Source organism: Bombus huntii, chromosome 1 (genome assembly GCF_024542735.1).
Source record: "Bombus huntii isolate Logan2020A chromosome 1, iyBomHunt1.1, whole genome shotgun sequence".
NCBI classification, from domain to species: domain Eukaryota; kingdom Metazoa; phylum Arthropoda; class Insecta; order Hymenoptera; family Apidae; genus Bombus; species Bombus huntii.
The window spans coordinates 9532572-9551510 of record NC_066238.1 but is presented as its reverse complement, the minus strand read 5'-3'; the positions used below and the strand labels follow the sequence as shown (position 1 = coordinate 9551510).

The 18939-nt window shown below is 45.6% G+C and overlaps 1 protein-coding gene and 1 long non-coding RNA gene across 7 annotated transcripts in view; one reads left to right on the top strand and one right to left on the bottom strand.

Annotated features, from left to right (window-relative positions):
* LOC126868462 (3-phosphoinositide-dependent protein kinase 1) overlaps positions 1-18939 on the bottom strand; it is a 407826-nt gene that overhangs the window by 88460 nt on the left and 300427 nt on the right. The gene's annotated exons all lie outside the window — the stretch shown is intronic.
* The window catches only part of LOC126872092 (uncharacterized), a 66063-nt gene continuing 59177 nt past the window's right edge, over positions 12054-18939 (top strand). Inside the window, exon 1 of the long non-coding RNA XR_007691847.1 lies at positions 12054-14149. This is a non-coding gene — a long non-coding RNA (uncharacterized LOC126872092). The remainder of the gene's footprint in view (positions 14150-18939) is intronic.

Sequence of the window (18939 nt, the reverse complement as noted above, 5' to 3'; positions counted from 1 at the left end):
TTATTCTGGAAAGGAGGAAAGTTGGAATGGAAGTGGTGACGAGCGACGGACTATGTGCGTTTGGAGTATTTGAGGATCATAAGGCAGCAGCGTTTTTTTTTGTTCGTTTGAAAATGTTAACTTACGGCAGTTGACCGAGCCCATATATTAATCCGGCTAATTTGGATGGCTCGAGCGAGTCAGACGGTCGACAAATTCGATCGGGCAACTTGAAAAGATTGGGACAATTTATCGAACGCCCTGTCGTTGCGGACTAACGTCGACAAAATATCGCAACGACGGCAGACGAAGTCGCGACAATTCGTAGCTGTAATTGCCAATAATTCTGATTGATCGATCCCCCGGAAATACAGTTTTTCTTTTTTGTGGTCGTATTTTAAACCAGCTTTCATTGTTCGTGAATAAATGGCTGAAAAAAACTCGGTAATCCCGTCGCCTTTGGTTACCTCGCGGAGAGAAAACTGTTTAACAATAGACGTTGGCGAAAGGGCCTCGAAAGTGTCCTCGAGTGTCGAGAGTTAATTGCTGGGCTTTTAGCTCGTTTATGGCTAAGAATTCCCAAATGGTAACCTAAGGTTCCAAAACAATTGAACAGCTCTACAGACTTCTTATGGTAATTGTTTCAAAGCACAGCGTTTCCATTATGTTACGAAGCAGACGCGACGTTTCTTATTTCTCGGTTATTTTAATCAACAGAGCATATTAATTTCCTAGATGAATATTTAACAGCCACAATCATACAGATTAGAATAATTTTATATATCCAGTTATATACAGAGATCAATTTTCTACTAAATCTGTATAAAACGTAATCGCATCTGTAATCTAATCCAATCTAAAAGCCTTCGATGTCGTTTTAATTGAATACCGTGATTGCTCTTAACACCCTAATTCGTCGCATGGGAAAGATTCTTCCTCTGGACGCGTTTCCGTTTCCTCTTCAAGCGTATGATTTTACACGAAGAATTGACTCAGTCAATTCAGAAGGAACGCTCGTTTTCCAGGAGGTTAAGAAGGGTTGCGTGTGAGGTTCGCGGCTGCGTTATCAACCAGTAAGATTAATGATCGACCGCGGCGTGCTTTGCGTTCAGGACGTACGCTTCTGGACGAACGATCGCTCGGCCTTGCATCTCGCGGATCTGCCTCCGCTAATTGACTACGACCTCTCTCGCTGGATGCCCGCCGGTTCGTAGCTCGAGCGTGACGCGTGAAACCACAAAAATCAGACGAGCACGCCATCGACCAGGGAAAATTCGATTTCGCGGCTGTCTTTACTCTCGCTGTCCTATCCATCCGCGTGCTTTTTACTATGGTTTACGTTCCGTATTACCTTGAAAAGATTTGGATAACTTTCGAGTTTTATCTACAAAATAGTTGCGGATTGTGGTTCTCGTTATCGTTGCCCGATTGATGTTTTAGCGTCGTAAAGTGAAATGCATACTGATAGCGAGGGCATGGCGCCAATAATACACACACGCTGACAGAAATTCTAGCGCAAGATATCCAAGATTTAGTCAGCGAGAGTTATTTATGATAATAATTTAACCTCTTACCTTAAAACATCGAGTGACACTCGTGCCGTGCATTAAGCATAAAATAAGATATAACGCTTCAATGTTTCATTTCGCAGGTAGTGTCGAATAGTAAATTACTAAAGTTCGCGTATGTGCCTCGGGAAAAAGTTACAAGGACAGGTGTTAAATCAGGCACAAAAACGTGTTTGATTGTCGAATAAAGTGCAATAGCAATTTCCTGTCTTACGCTTAAAATATATCTCCATTTACTAGATAACAAGGCATAAATCAACACGTAAAATTTCATTAATGAAACGAAAACTACCATGCCGTCGGTCTTCCTGATCTCCTCGTTCGTAAATCGTTGGAATCTCTATGAGCCAGACGCGGCCAGCTATCAAAACGACAGGAATACCAGTAATAAAGCTATCAAACGAATTCTCTACGATCCGAGCGAAGCATCAGAACGGTCGGCGGCACCTTGCGGGGTGTGGTGGAAGGAGATCCAGCTGGCCAGGCAGCCAGACACAATCGGCCGCGGTTCGTACGCCAAGCAAAAGAAAAGAAAAGCTGCGAGTATGCGGCGTTCTATTTATATAACGCGCCTATACGCCGATCTACATAAATAGCCAGTGGTATTATGCAACCGGCGAGAGAGCACGGCGGCCTCTTGTGTAAGCGGCATCCCTAACGATCTCGCGCGAAAACGCGCCGCGAGATCTCTAGCCGCAACACGAAGGTACATCGTGATCAGATGGTTGCCGTGAATCCGCGGGAATGACGATCCGAGTGATTTGTTGCCGCCGCGTCGTGGAATGCCGCTTGAATTCAGGGGAGCCGGTTTTCTGAAAGCGGACAACCTCCGCGTTTGTCCGCGCCACGGTCTCTCGGAGCGCGCGCGCTACCGCCGCGCCGCAACCGCTGTATATTTTCTGGGGAGTTCCAGCGGAATCCTCCAATCTGCTCAACGCGCGTGAATATCGTATGTCGGTTGACAATTGTTTGTTTGAACATAGAATATAATGTTCGAAATTTTGTCAGTATCGTGGCTAACTGCGTTAGAGATCGAACGCTGCATTTGAAAATTTAAATATTTGAAAATTTGAGCATCGAAATATGTATATTTAAATTTCTAAGAATAAAAGAGAGAGAGAGAGAGAGAGAGATAGAAAAGGTGCGTGCTTATATATGTGAATAGAAAGATGAGCCTGAACGAAAGGCGACACGTGTAATTCCGAAATCGCTCTTAATAAAAGAAATTTTACCACCCAGTCTTTTCCACGAATTGATGAATTGAAAATCGATTCTAAAAATTCTTCAGAGAGAGAGAGAAAGAGAGAGAGAGAGAGAAAGAGAGAGAGAGAGAGAGAGAGAGGGAGAGAGAGAGTTATAAAATATTCATCCATAAAACATGTCTAAATCTCTAATGGGATATTGAAATTTTTATGAGAGATTGTATTTGATACGTGCCAGATAAATGTCGGTAACACGTATGGTTCACTCCCAGCGAACCGTCACGCGATTAAATCATCGAGAAGTCATTATATGATTCACGCGAATGCATTATTTATTGTTTACATCTCGCGACAACAACTTCCTTCGAAATTAAAGAAATAATTTCATGAATCAGCGATCGACTAATTACATCGATTCAATTAAACTATTTCCTCGGTACTACAAGACATCGATAATAATTCGAGGTGACACCGGTGAACCGGCTGGTCGCACCTTCCGCATTCCTCGAGAGCGTTCGCTCGTCTCGAACCTCGCGCTTCTATGCAAGGACGTTATCAGAAATAATTCTATTCGTAAGAAATTCCGAATCGCGACGAGCAAGGATCTTAATTAACATATCGACAGCCACGTCATTCTGACTAACTCTCGATTCATTTAGAACGTTACGTTAACCAAAGATGAATGAGTAACGCAAAGATATAATTTTATCTAATGACGGAGGGCATGATTGGTTGAAAACGAAGCATAGAAAAATTGTGGGAACGGCGAATCATCAAAATTGCAATGCATAAAAATTATGAAACATAAGCGACTTAAACGAAGGATCGAAGTGAAATTTTAGGAGGACAAGTGGCTCTTTCATTATGGATATACCTAAAGGATATAAAGTGATAATGGATATAAAGTATAGCCGAGTCTGTCCAGGTCTGTTGGATCCGGTTTACTTTTCGGATCCAGGAAATCGACGGAGATACGCTTCGAAAAATTTCGACGGCTGCCGAAGCGTTCGAGAAATATTTGCTGAACACACCATTCGTTCGATACCAGTGGCGTACGGTGACCGATGCTGTAACGTTGACATCGACGTTAGATAAATCTTGCGTCTAACTAGTCTCTCGATGCACTTGATTTTCGATTTTCTCTTTTACATTTTATTATCAATAATTATTATTTGTAGCTTTCCGATCAATTAAAAAAAAAAAAAAAAAAAAGAACAGAGTTCTATGATAAAAATCACCAATAAAATTGCAGCAAGAATGTGCGACCTGTGCCTCATTAACGAAATGCAATGCACAATATTTTGAACTTCAACATATTTTTCGTAGTACCGAAAATTAAAACCAATTTGAACGAGACACAGGAGTTATATAGTTCGGCGCCAATGCGAAAGAGCGCAGCTAAGCACACAAGAGGAAAGCAGCGTGCATATCCGATCGTGGTGACGCGAGCTTCCGTGTGTTACCTGCGTGCACGGCGGTTATCGCGTCTGCGATATTGGTCTTCCGTTGGAAATAAAAACGTTGATCCCACGGCTACGTCGTGTCGGCGACGATGGCGGTGGCGTTTCCATGAATGAAACGCGACAAGCGTGCAGTTTACACGATCGCGAACCTTTTATCAGCCGTAACGAACTCAACGAACTCGACCAACGTTCAGCTACGACAACGACGCCTCGTCTCCACACGATAACGCCGACGCGGTTATCGCGTTCCGCCTCGAAAGCCAGCTGGCACTCTTTTACAATTTCCGCTTTGCTCCCTCGACATATTTCAATGGAGGAAGAATTTCGAAAGGAACCAATGGAAAAGATGCGACATCGAGATTTTTCCGTTTATGGGCAGCCGAATAATTACGATCGAACGATTCGTGGATAAAGCGAAGGGTAATGGAGAGCGGCCGAGATTTTATTGAATAGGTTCGAAGAGGGAAATAAGAACGAAGAAACGCATTGACCGAAGCCCGCCGTTCTTTCTGGTTTGGTTTGTGTTTCCTTCGAAGCCGACGATTAACATTCCTCGCCGGGTGCTTCCTTTATCGCCACTGCTTACTCCAGTCTGAATAGCTGATTTAAGAAGAAGCGGATAGTTACCACGCTGTACGTAATTGATGAGATACCTTTGGCAAAAACAAGTAACGATCTAAAATCAGTGGAAATGTTATCACAATGGAGGCAAATGAACCCTTAAGCGCAATTCTTAGCAATCATTCCTCATTTTCTACTTCTTACTACTTGCAATAACGAACCTATCCAAGTAACAAAAGTCGTGCATTTAGTATTGATCAAAAGTGTTTATCTACTACTAAACGATCGAACGTAAAGACCTTAGACCGATTGTCAGGGGACATTTGTGTCGATTCGGAAACGTTTAATCCGATGGGGAGCTGACTAACTCGGCTAGCGAGTATTTGATTCAGCGCGGAAGTGTTCCGCTCGATGACGGAGGGACAGTGGTCCGCTGCGGAAGTAGTCAGTTTAACAAGGAGGAAACTGGTGCAACACAGAAGCGTTCTATTTAATAATAATCATTTTATTCTCGAACTATCGAGTAGTCGAACGATTGCGCAACGTTCCTCGGAACATTTCAATGACTCGACTCGACTGTCGAGAAGAACGGCGGATTCATATTTATTTTTTCCGCGGCATTCGTCATTCGTTGTGGTGGGCGTCGAGGAACGAACGATTCACGCGTGGCGACATCGTCGGACCTAGATACGATCTTCTCTAATAAATACGCCTCGTATTTTTCGAATTACGTTACGACGCGTACACGCGTTGCCGCGTCGCGTTCTTGACCTAGACGCAAACGGGAACGCGAAAACACGCAACAGTTATGTTCATCGGTGTGAACGGTCGTATACGATCGCGCGGCTAGGCGCGCGAACGTCATGCTGGCCTAGCTTCTTCGTTTTCATTCCGAACACATCGTCTCACCGGCGGTTATGTTAATGTTCCAGCGTTTGATGCATTGGTTAGAGTGTCAGTGTGTCGCTAGACGTCTGACGAAGCATTAGGACATTCGAAAAAAAAAGTACGAGTCAAATATGAGAAATGGGAACGTTCGTGGGATACATTTTTCATAGCCACATTTGATAAACAAAAGAAACTGAACGATCACGATTGAAAATGTAAATTCAAGGTAGTCGCGATTGTTCTTCTCGGAAGGATAAATTTCATGGTATTCTAAAAGCGATGGTAATTCTAACTAACTCGCTTTTCCTCTGAAAACAATTCATTTAAATGAATTCCTAGACACATCGACGACCACGTAAAAGTGAATTTCTGGTTCTCGTCTTGGAAACGTAAATTCCACCCAGCCAATCGTACTCCGCATCGACCTACATATAGAAAACGAAGCAGAATTCGTAGAAGGCGATAAACGATGATCGATTTTGAGTCGGTAAACATGGTTACGGTTTGCAGTCGCGTTGTTAAAGAGATGATGCGATTCCTCGTCGTTCGAGACGCAGAAGAATCTTACCGAGGCGCAGAAAAATCAGCTCGCATTCCGATCAATATTTATCGCGGTGGAATTTCGTCGAGGTGAATTCGTGGCGTGCATCTTTTTGACGCACGCTCACGGAAGGCACTCTGACATTTCACGTTCAGCTGATACGTTATTGCGCAAACAGTCACTGGGCACCGTACCAAGTGGCATGACTAAACCGCCCCGAGTCAATGGATCGGCCAAAAATATAGATCCCTCCAGACGAGCCGCTCTTTAATAGGAAAACGCAAACGCAAGGAGTACGCGCCAGAATTACAGCCTTCGCGCTGTTTTCCGATCGAGCGGTGAACTTCACGTGGCAAGTTCTCGTTCAGAGATACCTTTATCGTGTATTTATTTTTAATTAATAATAGACGATCGAAAGAATTATAACTAACCAATTTATCTATACTAAACGTTCTTATGTAAAGTTTGTACAGATTTAGTTTCCTTTCGAGATTCAAAGGTGAAGAGCTGGATAATCGTACTTTGCGACACGCGCAGTTCGTGGCAGACCGATTACCTGGAATTCTCTGCCAAGTCGGGAAGAACCGTACGCGCAAAAGGTGCAAACTCGTTTCGTACGTTACGCACGTTCGCGCGGCCACCAATCGCCGCTAGGCAGATAAGCTTCCGGGAATAAGGAGAGGACATCGATGGTTCGCCTATTTACCCTCGCGTTCGTCAATCTATACCGGTTTTTTCCTGTTTTTCCCTCGCCCTGTTGATCGTCAATGTCGGTCTTTATCTACGCGCGCGTCGAGAACTTTTACGGGAAATCAGTGTTTCTCGTTATTACTCGGCATACGAAGAAACAAAATGACTATACGCGTATCAAGAACTGACAAATCTATATCAGATCCGATAATTCTCTTGCGTTGAACGATTAATCTATTTTTCATTATTCTTCGTTTTGCAATAGTTTACTTTCTCGTAAAATGCTCGAAAATTCATATGCGCGTCTATTGGATTCTACAAACATCTTTAATCATTAAGCGATATTCGCGTGATTATTCACACATTGTTTGCTAATATTTGTAAGCGCTTAACCATGTTTTCGCCTGTTTGACGGCTTCGTAATACCTAGAAACATCTGAGCAAACACCGAATGTTCCCGGTAGAAACGTGACATTCCCGGGTGGGAATGTTCCCGCGCAGCTCCTCCCTCGTAAACATTCTTTCGCGCGCCGATTCCCGGTAGCGTTGGCTTGCGAGCTCTTGCGTTCGACGGTTCGCGTTCTGGACTCTGACCGACGATGTTCTTCGTTCTGTTACGCCCTGATGCCAACGGTTAAGACAATTAAATGGTTAAAGCGTGCTTATTGTCACGCTCTGTACCACGTGACAAGATGATCTCGAGACACGAAGCGTCCGCCTTGGAGCACGTGGACAACGAGTGCACGAATATAGCACACGTAAATGGACAAAAAGTGATAAACTATGGAATTAAATATCGAGATATGTTTGTTTGGGAATTAATCGTCACGAAGTTACTACTAGACTGGATCGATTATCGTAGCTGGAATTGTTCCAGGCTTCCGGGTGTGCTCTCTTAGAAGTGTGTTCCAGTGTTTGGTCAGCATTGCAACCTCATTGGAGTTCCAAGAATGTATTGTGTTCATTCGGAGGCAGCTATTTGTTTAAGTAATTCGTGGTCGTGACATGGATGAATCAATGGCTCTAGACGAGAATAGGAATTGCAGAGACGCGTAACGAGCGTGGGAGGCAGCGTCACGGGGCACTTATAGATCGGAATGAATTCCGTGCCTAAACATCGCTTAGCTAGAAATATTTTAAACAGTTCGATTCTTCGAAAGGAGTGTTGCGATCGAGACTCGAATTCGAAATAATTATATCACTCGCGGCGATTCTAAAACATTATTTCGCCTTTCACTTCCTCGTCTACTTGTATAACTTTTAAACGCATTTGCTTTTTACTATATTTTTCGAAGGTCGACAAACGAACAGGCCAAATACGATACATTACGATGCTGTTTAAGATACCAATTTCCGTTACCATTTCTGCAGACGTGTTCTCCTAGAGGTTAAACATTCTCTCATTTGAAGTCTACCTGATTTTTATGGATAGAAAGTACGTATTTGCATCGCGTGTCGGCCGAGGATACGTCGAATTCGTTGTTTTCACTTTCTAATTGCCGATAAAGCTACTACTTAGGTACTCGCGAAACAATCGACGTAGATCGATCGATTTATCGATGGTTTCCTCGACTGGACATGCCTCGAGTTGAAAATCTTATCGATTAAAGATACGTCGGAATTCGAACGGCTAATTTTTCACGGTAATACACTAAACTATGTTCAAATATTGAAGAATTATCATACGTTTCCCTATACGTTGTTAATCGCATTTTCTCAGATTTCCGCATCGACGAGAATGTTTCCTCGGAAATAACTCGAGCGAGGTTGTAAAGCACACCGAGCGACGTTTAGCTGTTCGCAGCAAAAAAACAGTCGCCTTCATCGCGGAAGTTTTATAGCGAACCAGCGTATAAACAGTCAAACCGCGAAATTTTCGTTTTCCTCGCCGATTTTACGACGGCTTTTCATGGTTGGGAGTTTTTTTTTTCGCGCGACCCCGAGAGAGCTATGCTCATAACAAATTCTCGCGCGGGTTATCTTTCTTTGTCGCGGCGTTCTTCGCACGATTTATGTGCTTTTTTAAACCAACTTATAACTGTCATCGTGTCGATTTCGTCGCGAATAAAATTTCTTCCTCCGGCGGAATTGCCGTGAAAAAGCGACCTCTGTTCTTGGAAAGTTTGTTCTAGCTAAGGGGTAACTGGAATAACGGTTGTTCAAAAATAAATAATATCCTATGATATATTACAGAGGATTATTGCGATATTGACACAAGCAATCTTCTCGATATAATTTTCCTCCGAACTGATGATTAGCGTGTGTTTACCTTCGTTCTACACGAATTAAATACATATATCGATGAATAATATGCATGTTATGCCGATCAGTATCTCTGTAGCAGATTCGTCTTGATCGAAGCACAAAGGAGGAATTTGCGAGCAAGCGAGTCGGTGGTATCAGCGCGAAAGATTTCGACACATTTTCGCGGATACGTCACGTTGGCACGTATCGTGCATGACAGATAGTTGCCCGAAGCGTATGTGTCATTAGTTCGCGAGAAGAAGCGTGAGAAATCGCTGGTATTTTCTCTAAAACGTACCGCGTTTCTCATCACTCCTAATATGTACGCATAGACGTAATCAGGGAGGTATCGAAGTTTACTGCTTGAAATCTCTTTTCGCTTTCACTCGAGCTTGCACAATACGCGTGCAAAAGATAAGATTTCAAACGGCAGCCTAAAAGTATCGATTAGTTCTACTTCAACTACACTTGTTGACCATTTTTTACGAAGAATTTCCTTTAAAAATATCCAAGTACTCGAAAACGTGAAAACTGTCAAGGTGCGTTAACGATAGACGATGTTTAATCAGCATCGATGACAGCCGTTCGCGGAACACGGGATAAAGCGTGCGAGATTCCGCGAACCGGTCGTAGGAAAATCAAATATTGGCCGTCGATAATCGGCGTCGATTCTATTCCCGCGCTTCGCGGAAAGTAATTCCGCAGTTATTCGTCCGACTTTTGCCCATCGCCGGAAACCAGGCCGTCGGGGAATCCGGACTTTCGACCGATCGCGTCACACCAGCAACTTGCCCTCGTTGTTGTTGTTGCCATTGTTATTCCCATCGGTCGTGACACTTCAGCCTGTCTGCACATCGACGATAGCGTGCACGCGGCGTGATCGTGACTCCTTCTGCATGCAACGACGCATTGCTTCGTTTTTTTTACTTCTCCTTATACGTGTTTTCGTTAGATTGCGCTTCGAGGACGCTTCTTTATATTTTTCAATGTTTGGTAAAAAAAAAAAAAAAAAAAGTGGTCGATCGAGAAAAGAGACGATAAAAAGTTGCGTGAACGTGGTGTGAGTTTCTTTGCCCTAGAGGTAAGAGGAAGTAGTGGCAAGAAGATAGATAAAACTCGAAACCTGCGATGTCTCCATCGGCGAGATATCAGTTTTCCAAACGACGAACAGGTGTAGATTCACGTGCACCTAGTGTACACATTCTCGACGCACGCGCTCCTAGATTAGGCGTTTTTCCGGCCAGGTATTAGATATCGCGCGATTTACTGCCGAGTAACGCGTATCATGTGCTAACAATGACATGCATTTATATTCGCGCAATTATGGTTTATCTTACGGCGATGGCGCGTGCTCATCCCTATGGCCGTATTGCGCGTCTACGCATCGGCTGCGATAATAAAAGCGTCATGTGTCGCTCCGTTCTGTCGTCCCTTTTTTCACTGGCCGACGCTCGTGTTACGACGCCACTGACTTTTATGTAATCGATGCTTGGAAAGCATTACGATTCAGCCGAGTTTTTCTCACAAGAGTTTATTAAACGATTCTTAGCACGAGGAAAGCTGTTGGAGACGAGATTTCGAAAGAATAATTTTGGAGGCGGTGGAAAACAGACAGCGATGGAGACGCCCACGCCGTTGTTGCGGCATCTCTAATCTTTTTTCACGCGTAGATAAACGCTCTTTGCCCGTGGACCTCATTGAAAAAAAGCAACGTTCTTTGGCAAATTATCGACCGAAGAGAAACAAACACTCGTAAAATTGTAGTTTATGCGAGGGATATTTTGTAGGGGAACGGCGAAAGTAGGGGTAGGCTTGCCTGTTGTCAGAAGCAATAGCTGGCTAGGAAAAAGCTCGGGTAATGATGCGGTAACGATATCGATCGTAGGATCTCGAACAACAGCGTTCGGTTATCGCCGTTTGAAACGTATCCAGTGCTTCTATTTTTGCATGCAAACAATTCTTATGTAAGTTGTTTGTAAATAAACGATATTTCAAAGTTTATTGGATCATTAGCACAAGGTAAACGCGTAGAAAGGACCGCGCACGAAGGACGCGCACGCGATCTATGGTTAAACTCGTTCTTCTACTATTTACGACGTTACAGCGATGAAGAACTAGTGGTTTCGCTGAGGAAATAATTCGTGACCTTGACACAACCTCGAAGAAAAATATGTTTTCTTTTAGCGGTAAAAAAAGGTTCTCTTTTTTGCCAGCAAGATGGTTGTAAAAACAACTACGTGCGTATCGCAGAAAAAAAGTTTGGCAAACAAGAAGGCAGTGAAAACGAGGTAAAAAAAAATATGCGTAAACATGCATTTGCTTATTTCCTAAAATACGATGACTTCGCTTTTGTACTGCGCGCAATACAAATTTCCCGCACTTGAACGATTTCGCATCAATTTATTTATGTACACCGATACCTATTAAAGTAAAACTACCCTTAAAGAAATCGATCAAAATATTTTGCACAAGCTATATTCGCAAACATCTTGCAAAAATCTTGCAAACATTCCGTTCGTACACAAGCTCTCGAATCGAAGGTCGAGATAGATTCTCGCGCTTCCTCTCGACGGAAGGTCGATGGGCGGCTTGAGCGAGCAAGATATCGCGCGATAAAGAAACGTTGCTCCGACCTATCCTTCCGACCGTCACTCATAATAAACGTGGACGGTGCCACGAGAGGAATGCGAATAAGTGGCGCGATGCGTTCCCATCCTGCGTTATTTGCGACCTCGGGAAGCAATGTACAGCCGTGGGCAGGTGCTCGCGACTTTCGCGAATCGACGCCTGTAAGCTCACCCGTGTCACGAGTTAAAGCGCAACATCGTTAATAATTAGAATTTTTTGCTCAAACTCCATTCAAATGTGCGTGACTGTCTCACGCTGTTTTTACGGAGATTAAGCCTCGGGCGTTTGATCGATCGATCAACAATATGTATTTACGACTTACGTTTATTCTGATTTTTTGTTAAATCAACACGTACCGTCTATAACGGCTCTCGCCTTTCCTCGAACGAAGACGCGTAACAGTAACAACAGCGCGATTAGATTTCATCGTATCGCGTAAAATAAGATAAAGCGAGGAACGGAAATAGTTGTCGCTCGTATGTAATTGCGATTGAATAGCCGTGCATGCGCGGCGTGTGTCCTTATAAAGTCTGACCTTCGACGCGGTACAAAAATTACCGTATAAAGACGATAAATGTTGGAGGGAGAAAAAATTGAAGTGTCGGTAAGACGAACGTGAGAACGGATGAAAATATGGTAGATGGATCGATTCAATTGGACAGAAGATAAAACGCGAGTGGAACGTGACACGTTCCGGCAATCTGACCGCTTTTGGCGCACGCGACGCGTCGTTTACGCAATTTATCGTAACGTTATAAACGCGGGGTTTAACTCCGCGTTCTTTGGTATCGCGTGCACGACCAACGACGCAGTAAATTCTCCGATCCTTCGTTTTAATCGTTCTTCGAAAACACGGCTGCCCCTGGGAACGGCATACAAACGACTCTCCACCCTCTGGCTTCGTACGCCGCGACGCCGACGCGTTTACTCTCGTGTTCGTCCCCGCGGCCAGATTCGGTATTCGTTGCATTAATTTGCAGGACCGAACGCAACTTTATCGCTACAGTTTCATAAAATCTGGTGTACTCACAGTGCTCGTTAGCCGATAACCTAGAGGCTGGCCTCGCGCGCCCGGAATGTGAATCAGCCGCACGCGCGGCTCCCACGGCCGCTGTTGTTTACAACGGCACGGCGGCGCGTGTGCATGCACCTTTAAGTCGGGATGCGCGGCCAGGTATGCGGCGTTCACACCTGTGCGCGACACCATCGAGCTAAATATAGAGAGTCACTCGGTATACTAGCGACGTTCTCGATGCTCGCCGATAGAGACGACTATTAATAGCGTGCGACAATCGGACGCGCTCGCCATCGAACTAAAGAGGGAATCGCGTGTGTGGTCCGGACAATTAGTGGCCACTGATTTGCGCCCGATACTTCAGCGACAATTTTTCTGGACGATGTTGTATAGCAAATGTATCGCAGAATGCAATATCTGGGTCGTGTTACGTCGTATTTCAGAAAGAGAATTGCACGGTAAAATTGTTCGATATGGATGATCTTTATCGCTAAATACAAATAACTATGATACATGCGTATTATTTCGCATACACAAGTTTACCGTTTGTGCTTTCTTTAGCTGCAGCCAACGAACCTTGCAAGCAAGTCGAACGAAAGCGAGTCAAAGCGGCCGCAGAAGCCGCCTGTTCCCGAACCAGCAGGAAAGTTAACCAATGGTCGCCCCCGGGACGTAAACAATAAACAAAAGTCCCGATGAATCAGCGCTAAGGCACGTTGAAACGAGCCAGCTCTAAAGATGCTCTATTATTAGCCGTGTGAGGCAATTACGGGCACGCCGGTAACGATTAACCAGCCGCTTTTAAATCGGCCAGTTATTCCTGCCGATGTGTCATGGTGAAGCGGCTGTTCCAGTGGAATCGGCGACATTGACGACGTGTGGCCATTCGCGTGTCTATTCGCGCGCCAACGCGGCCACGAAGAAATAGGATCGTGAAAATAAGCTTCTATGTTTGTCGATGATTTATAAATAAAATAACGAGATTGTTAAGCGGCGCCAACAGAGATTAAAGATGCGCGCGACGTACTGTTCTCCGGGCCCCAACGAACTTTTCCAGCGTATTTTCCCGTTTCCCCGTTTCTTCGAACGAACGTGAATGAAGGTAGACTCGGGACAAGCCTTTGTCGCCAGACGATTCACACACGTTCGCCGAGATGCGCGACCAGCATGCGAATAGCGGCACGTTCGCGATTAGAACACCCGCTACAGCCTACGTTCCCGTTGGTAGGCTGGTGTAAACAGGAAGCTCGCTATCGCCTTCACGCTGAATCTTCCATTGTCTCTGCGACAACGGGCGAAATCGCTCGGCGATTCTCCGTACCCGAAGACTGGCAGTTGGACAAAAGATTTCTTCTTTCGGAAATACATATGTAAGTACTTTTATCTCTTTCGTTTCCACGAATTCCTTCTTGACAATTAGATTTCTGGATGGACTAGTTTCTCGTCGAACGCTAATCGGTTGCTCAAAGAGCGCATCCATCGCAAGTTTTTGCATATGATCTGTTTTAGCAAGAGAAACCGTCTCCGCATGAGAAACACGAGGCGCCGCCGTCTCGCTGCCTACTTTTCAGAATATTCGAGATTTCTACTCTCACGGACGATTTTCTACCGTCCCGGAACTACGCGGCTCTGATGCATTATGTCCGCGCCACGTTGACGCGTTCCCTGGCGAAAGACTTTTGTTCTTTCCCACTCTATGGATTATTCATGTATACTCGGTGTTTAAAGTGACAATATAATTACATCTCTGGCTCGGCCTGTCATGGAAGTCCCTGCTGACTTCATCCTTCCTTTTTCAACACGCGAACATCAAAAACTCCAGGGGCTTCTCTTCCGTCTTTCGGGAACTCGGTTTTCCTTCGATTATCGCGCTCAGTCGGTACACAATAACATCGTCACTTTCTAAAAAGCGTGTCGTTCACATTGCCAAGCGTATATCCCGTCGGCGAACGTGTGAACGCGCTCAGAGGCCTAATCACACGCGCGCGGTGTCGTTCGGCCGCGATCCAGAAACGATGTCGAACAAAGAAGATCACGGTGAAGTTTGCGTGGAGAACGCGTTCGATGGTTGCACTCGACCTAGGTCAAGGTGAACGAGCGACCATCGTTCGTAGGGTCGTCGTTGCGAGGGAATAGCGTTCGACAAGCGAACGGCAGACAACGCAGGACTTCCGAGACGCGTCGTGAGAAGTATCGAAGAACCGAGGCCGTAGGACCGGCTGGCCACGTGACTTCCCAGGAACGTGGCTTCCGTTCCATACCTCGTTGATTGCGTTGTATAACGCGTGCGGGCCGGAAGGCGGATTACGAGCAACGCTCGGAAATTGTCTTCATCCTCCGTGATCGCGTTTGTTTTCACTACCATCGACTCAACGTGTTCGAATCCGGCGCGCGGTGGAATTCGCGTATAAACAAAGCGATTAAATCATTGTTGTTTAAGTCTTTATCGCTCGTAGGATGTGCCAGTTCCCTTTGGTTCTCTTAGTCACATCCTTATCTCTTCTATTTAGAATCTTCCGTTCTAGATATTCCAAATATTTGATCGTTCGTTGTTTCGATGATCGCTTGCCTTTAGCCAAACGATTCTAATTTCGCGGCCAGCCAAATTCGAATTTCGATATTTGTATCGCACGTGGTATTTAACATTCGTAACTACCGTTAGTAATCAGTTACGCGGAGTATGACATTTGGCGGATCTACTTTCATTCCTGACGCAACACGTACTAAGTTTCACGTCAGGTTCCGCCGGTCAGATATTCTACGGCATTGTGTTATGTAAATACAGTTGCGCATTTTCTAATTTTTCGATACATAAAAATTTCCATGGAATACCGTGTATTATTCTTACATTAGCCGCAAAACTCGCGAATAATTAACAGCGGTCGTAACTGGGTAACAACGAGGAACCATCTGGTCCGAAACTTCAGACGTCGAAGACGCTATTCGATCCAGTCCTTTCAACCTGGCGAAGCTTACGCAACGTCGAAAGACAAAACTATCGCATCGCGTTCGACGTTGCCCGCCAGCTTCACAAGCCAGTCGTGGCACGCACTGATGTTTATTTGTTTTATCCGGTGGCGAATTGCACGCGATCGGTTTTCGGCCGCGTGATTCGAGGAGGACCGAGTGCGCGCCACATAAGGGCAGTAGGTCACTCCCGAAATGATCAGACCGACGCCGTTCGTGTCTGTCGGCCGCGACTACTATTCCTGGCAAATTATTCCGGCCTCTCGCGAATAAATTGGCCCGGACCGACGCCGACCGCGACCATTATCGTACGTGTTCGAGACTGCGTTATTAATTTAACGAACCTGCTGTCGTCTCCGCCATTACGATCCGTTTTATCGACTCGGAGCGTGATATTCCAACGAATAATAATAAATTTGTCGCCGATAGAGTGTACGGTATTTTTGTTTGAGTCGTTTCTTCGTTTGATGAGGCATCAAACTCGAATTATGTATATTTAGATATAATCAAGAGCGGGAAACGTTTTCGTAACGATTCGATCTTTCGTATCTTGGCAAACAAAGAGTCGGAGGAAATGTGCTCGTAAACAGTGACGTTCACGAAGGAAAAGAATTCACGGTGCAAGAATTACGAGGTTATTTGGACGGCGTTTCGCCGGCCGTGGAGGACGATTTTCCGAAACGAATCATCCCTCCACGCGTCCCGAAACTTTGTTCGCCATATATAAGTATGAATTTGGCAATGCGTCGTGTCTATTTTTGCGGATTTACTAGCCGAAATGGGTCGCTCGTGGCTACTTATGGTACAGAAGCGAATATACCGAGTTCCTATCTCTCCAAAGTTTGTGTTGCATGGTAGCGTTGTAATTTCGTTTTGTCTGTTAAAGAGAAGTAATCTTCTTCCATGATTAGACGAAATATTCTTTATGTGCTACATTCAGGTAGAGATCATATGTAACAAAACTTAAGAAATTTTATCGAGAGAGAATTGGGAAATATTTTCGGCCGACGCATTTCTCAACGACGCGCAACTTGGAAAGAAAGACGCGGACGTAATTCGTCGAGGGCGGTAATTACTATTCGACTATTTTCGTTCCGCGTTGGTGTCGCGGTATCGTCTATAATCCACCGGCACTGGTTTGGCAACGATCTCCGTCTATTTATGGATTACAAACATCGAGACCGGACACGACTCGTTCCGGTCTCTCTCGAGTGGGTCGAGCACAGAGCGAAGTCGCTCGTGGCGACCCGTTTCCAACCAGCTACGCTCGCTGATGGATGAATCGAGTCGCTTGAAAATTTGCGAATCCGTCGCGACGTCGCCACGGAGGCGTCCAGGTGCTCCAATTAAATGGAAACGTCTGCACGACGGCATTAGTGGATGGAAATTAATTGGTCGGCCAAGAGCGGAATCAATCTCGGTTAACTCGCTCGCTTCTGATCGGTAATTTGCGTTTGGAAACGATTGGCTGACTTGTTACAAGGCAACGATCGGCACGCGAGCAAGTAGGTTCAGAACCAAAGTAGCGGTAAACTGTGCGCTCGTCTTTTCTCGACCAGTAACAAACAAAGCAGGAGGAATCTCGAAGATACTCTCGAATACTACTATTATTATTAACATCTCTTAAGAGACAAAATTTTAAGCGAATTAAATCGATTACAATTTGAATCCGTTTTTGTTAAGAATCGAGGGATTTTTGTCGTTGATAAAGATGCAACGTGTTTTCAACGTTGCTCCCTTCGACCAACGATATCAACGTAAACGTCTTTAGAAGAATCGAATGCCTGGAAGGACTAAAATATTTTCATCGTGGGTGCTGGATTCACGGGTCGTTTATTTAAGGATTCGTGGCAGATGGACCGGACGTGGCTCGTTCGGATCTCGAGTGGGTCGAGTGCAGCGGTCGAGCGTAGCGACCCGAATTGCACTTGGTGCGCTCCGATGGAATGGATCAAATAGGTCACGCTCGAACGTGTTCTCTAATTTTTCCAGTTGGTTTGCAAACCTGCATCCTCGAAAGAGTCAGGCATCTCGGCCGAACAGCGGGGATTCCGCGTAAATTTAATCGCGATAAAATTGTCTATCAACCGCGTGGCCGTGTTTTGCGTTGGAAGGCTTCCGTCGATGCTACAATCCCATCCTAGATTCTGATACCGGGAACGTGTGATTGCGATAGAGGAAAGTGCGGTTATTTGTCCAGAAAGTTTCTCTTTTTGTAACCGGCTCACGTCGATCAGCTGCTTTTGAAAGGGCATCTAAAGACAGATCTGGACGTCGCTTTCCGAAAAACTGAAAAGATGTTGGTCACGGACGTGCGTTTACCGCCGGAGAGACTCGACGTAGCAAATATTGATATTGTACTCGACAAATATTCGTCTAATATTCGGCTAATGACATCAAATATCCAATGACTCGATCCGTTAGACGAACCATCGAATTTTCTCTTTGGAGTGTTCGCAGCAATGGAACGTATCCGTGTATATTGGAGAAACGGCGGCGCTCAAGGTAGCCGCGAAACGTCTCGGGGACAAGCGTTTGTCGATATGTGGTAATTTGCCGAAATTGCGGTCTATGAAACGCGACCGAATGGAGAGCTAGAGAGGATAGAGGAGAGGAGAAAGGCACGGTCGTGTTCGTTGGTTGGCTCGCGATCGTTGGACACGACCCTCGTGTTCCGGTCTGCGTGGAACGGGTCGAGTGCATTGCAGCGATGGTCGCGAGAGCCGATCCCCGATCTCCGATCCCCTTGGCTCGATCCGCGAGGCCACGCTTAGGGACAGTGGGTCAAGTAGGTCGGTCCCGCAACGCTCAGACAGCCGACAGGCGCGCGCTCAGGTTACGTAACCCTCGGAGGGAGAAAGTCTCCCCTCCTGCCCCGTGCCGGCGTCCTTCCAGCGTTCCCCCTGCGTTCAAACGTTCCCACCTCCACATCCGTGCGCGCGATCTGCAACTCGACTTGCCACGGACTGTTTACAAACAAATCCTCCCACCTTTCGAAGCGGCAGACCCTGCCTGCCACCCGGCGCGGACGTACATCGTCCGGCGACGACAGCGCCGTCTGGATCCCCCTGAATCGACCTGAGTCGACCTGGTCCGGTCTCCGACGAGAGCTAACCACGTACCGAGCCGTACCGAGAGTGCGGCGGCTGCTGTGTGCGCCATGAATCCCACCAGACTGCATTGCGCAAAATTG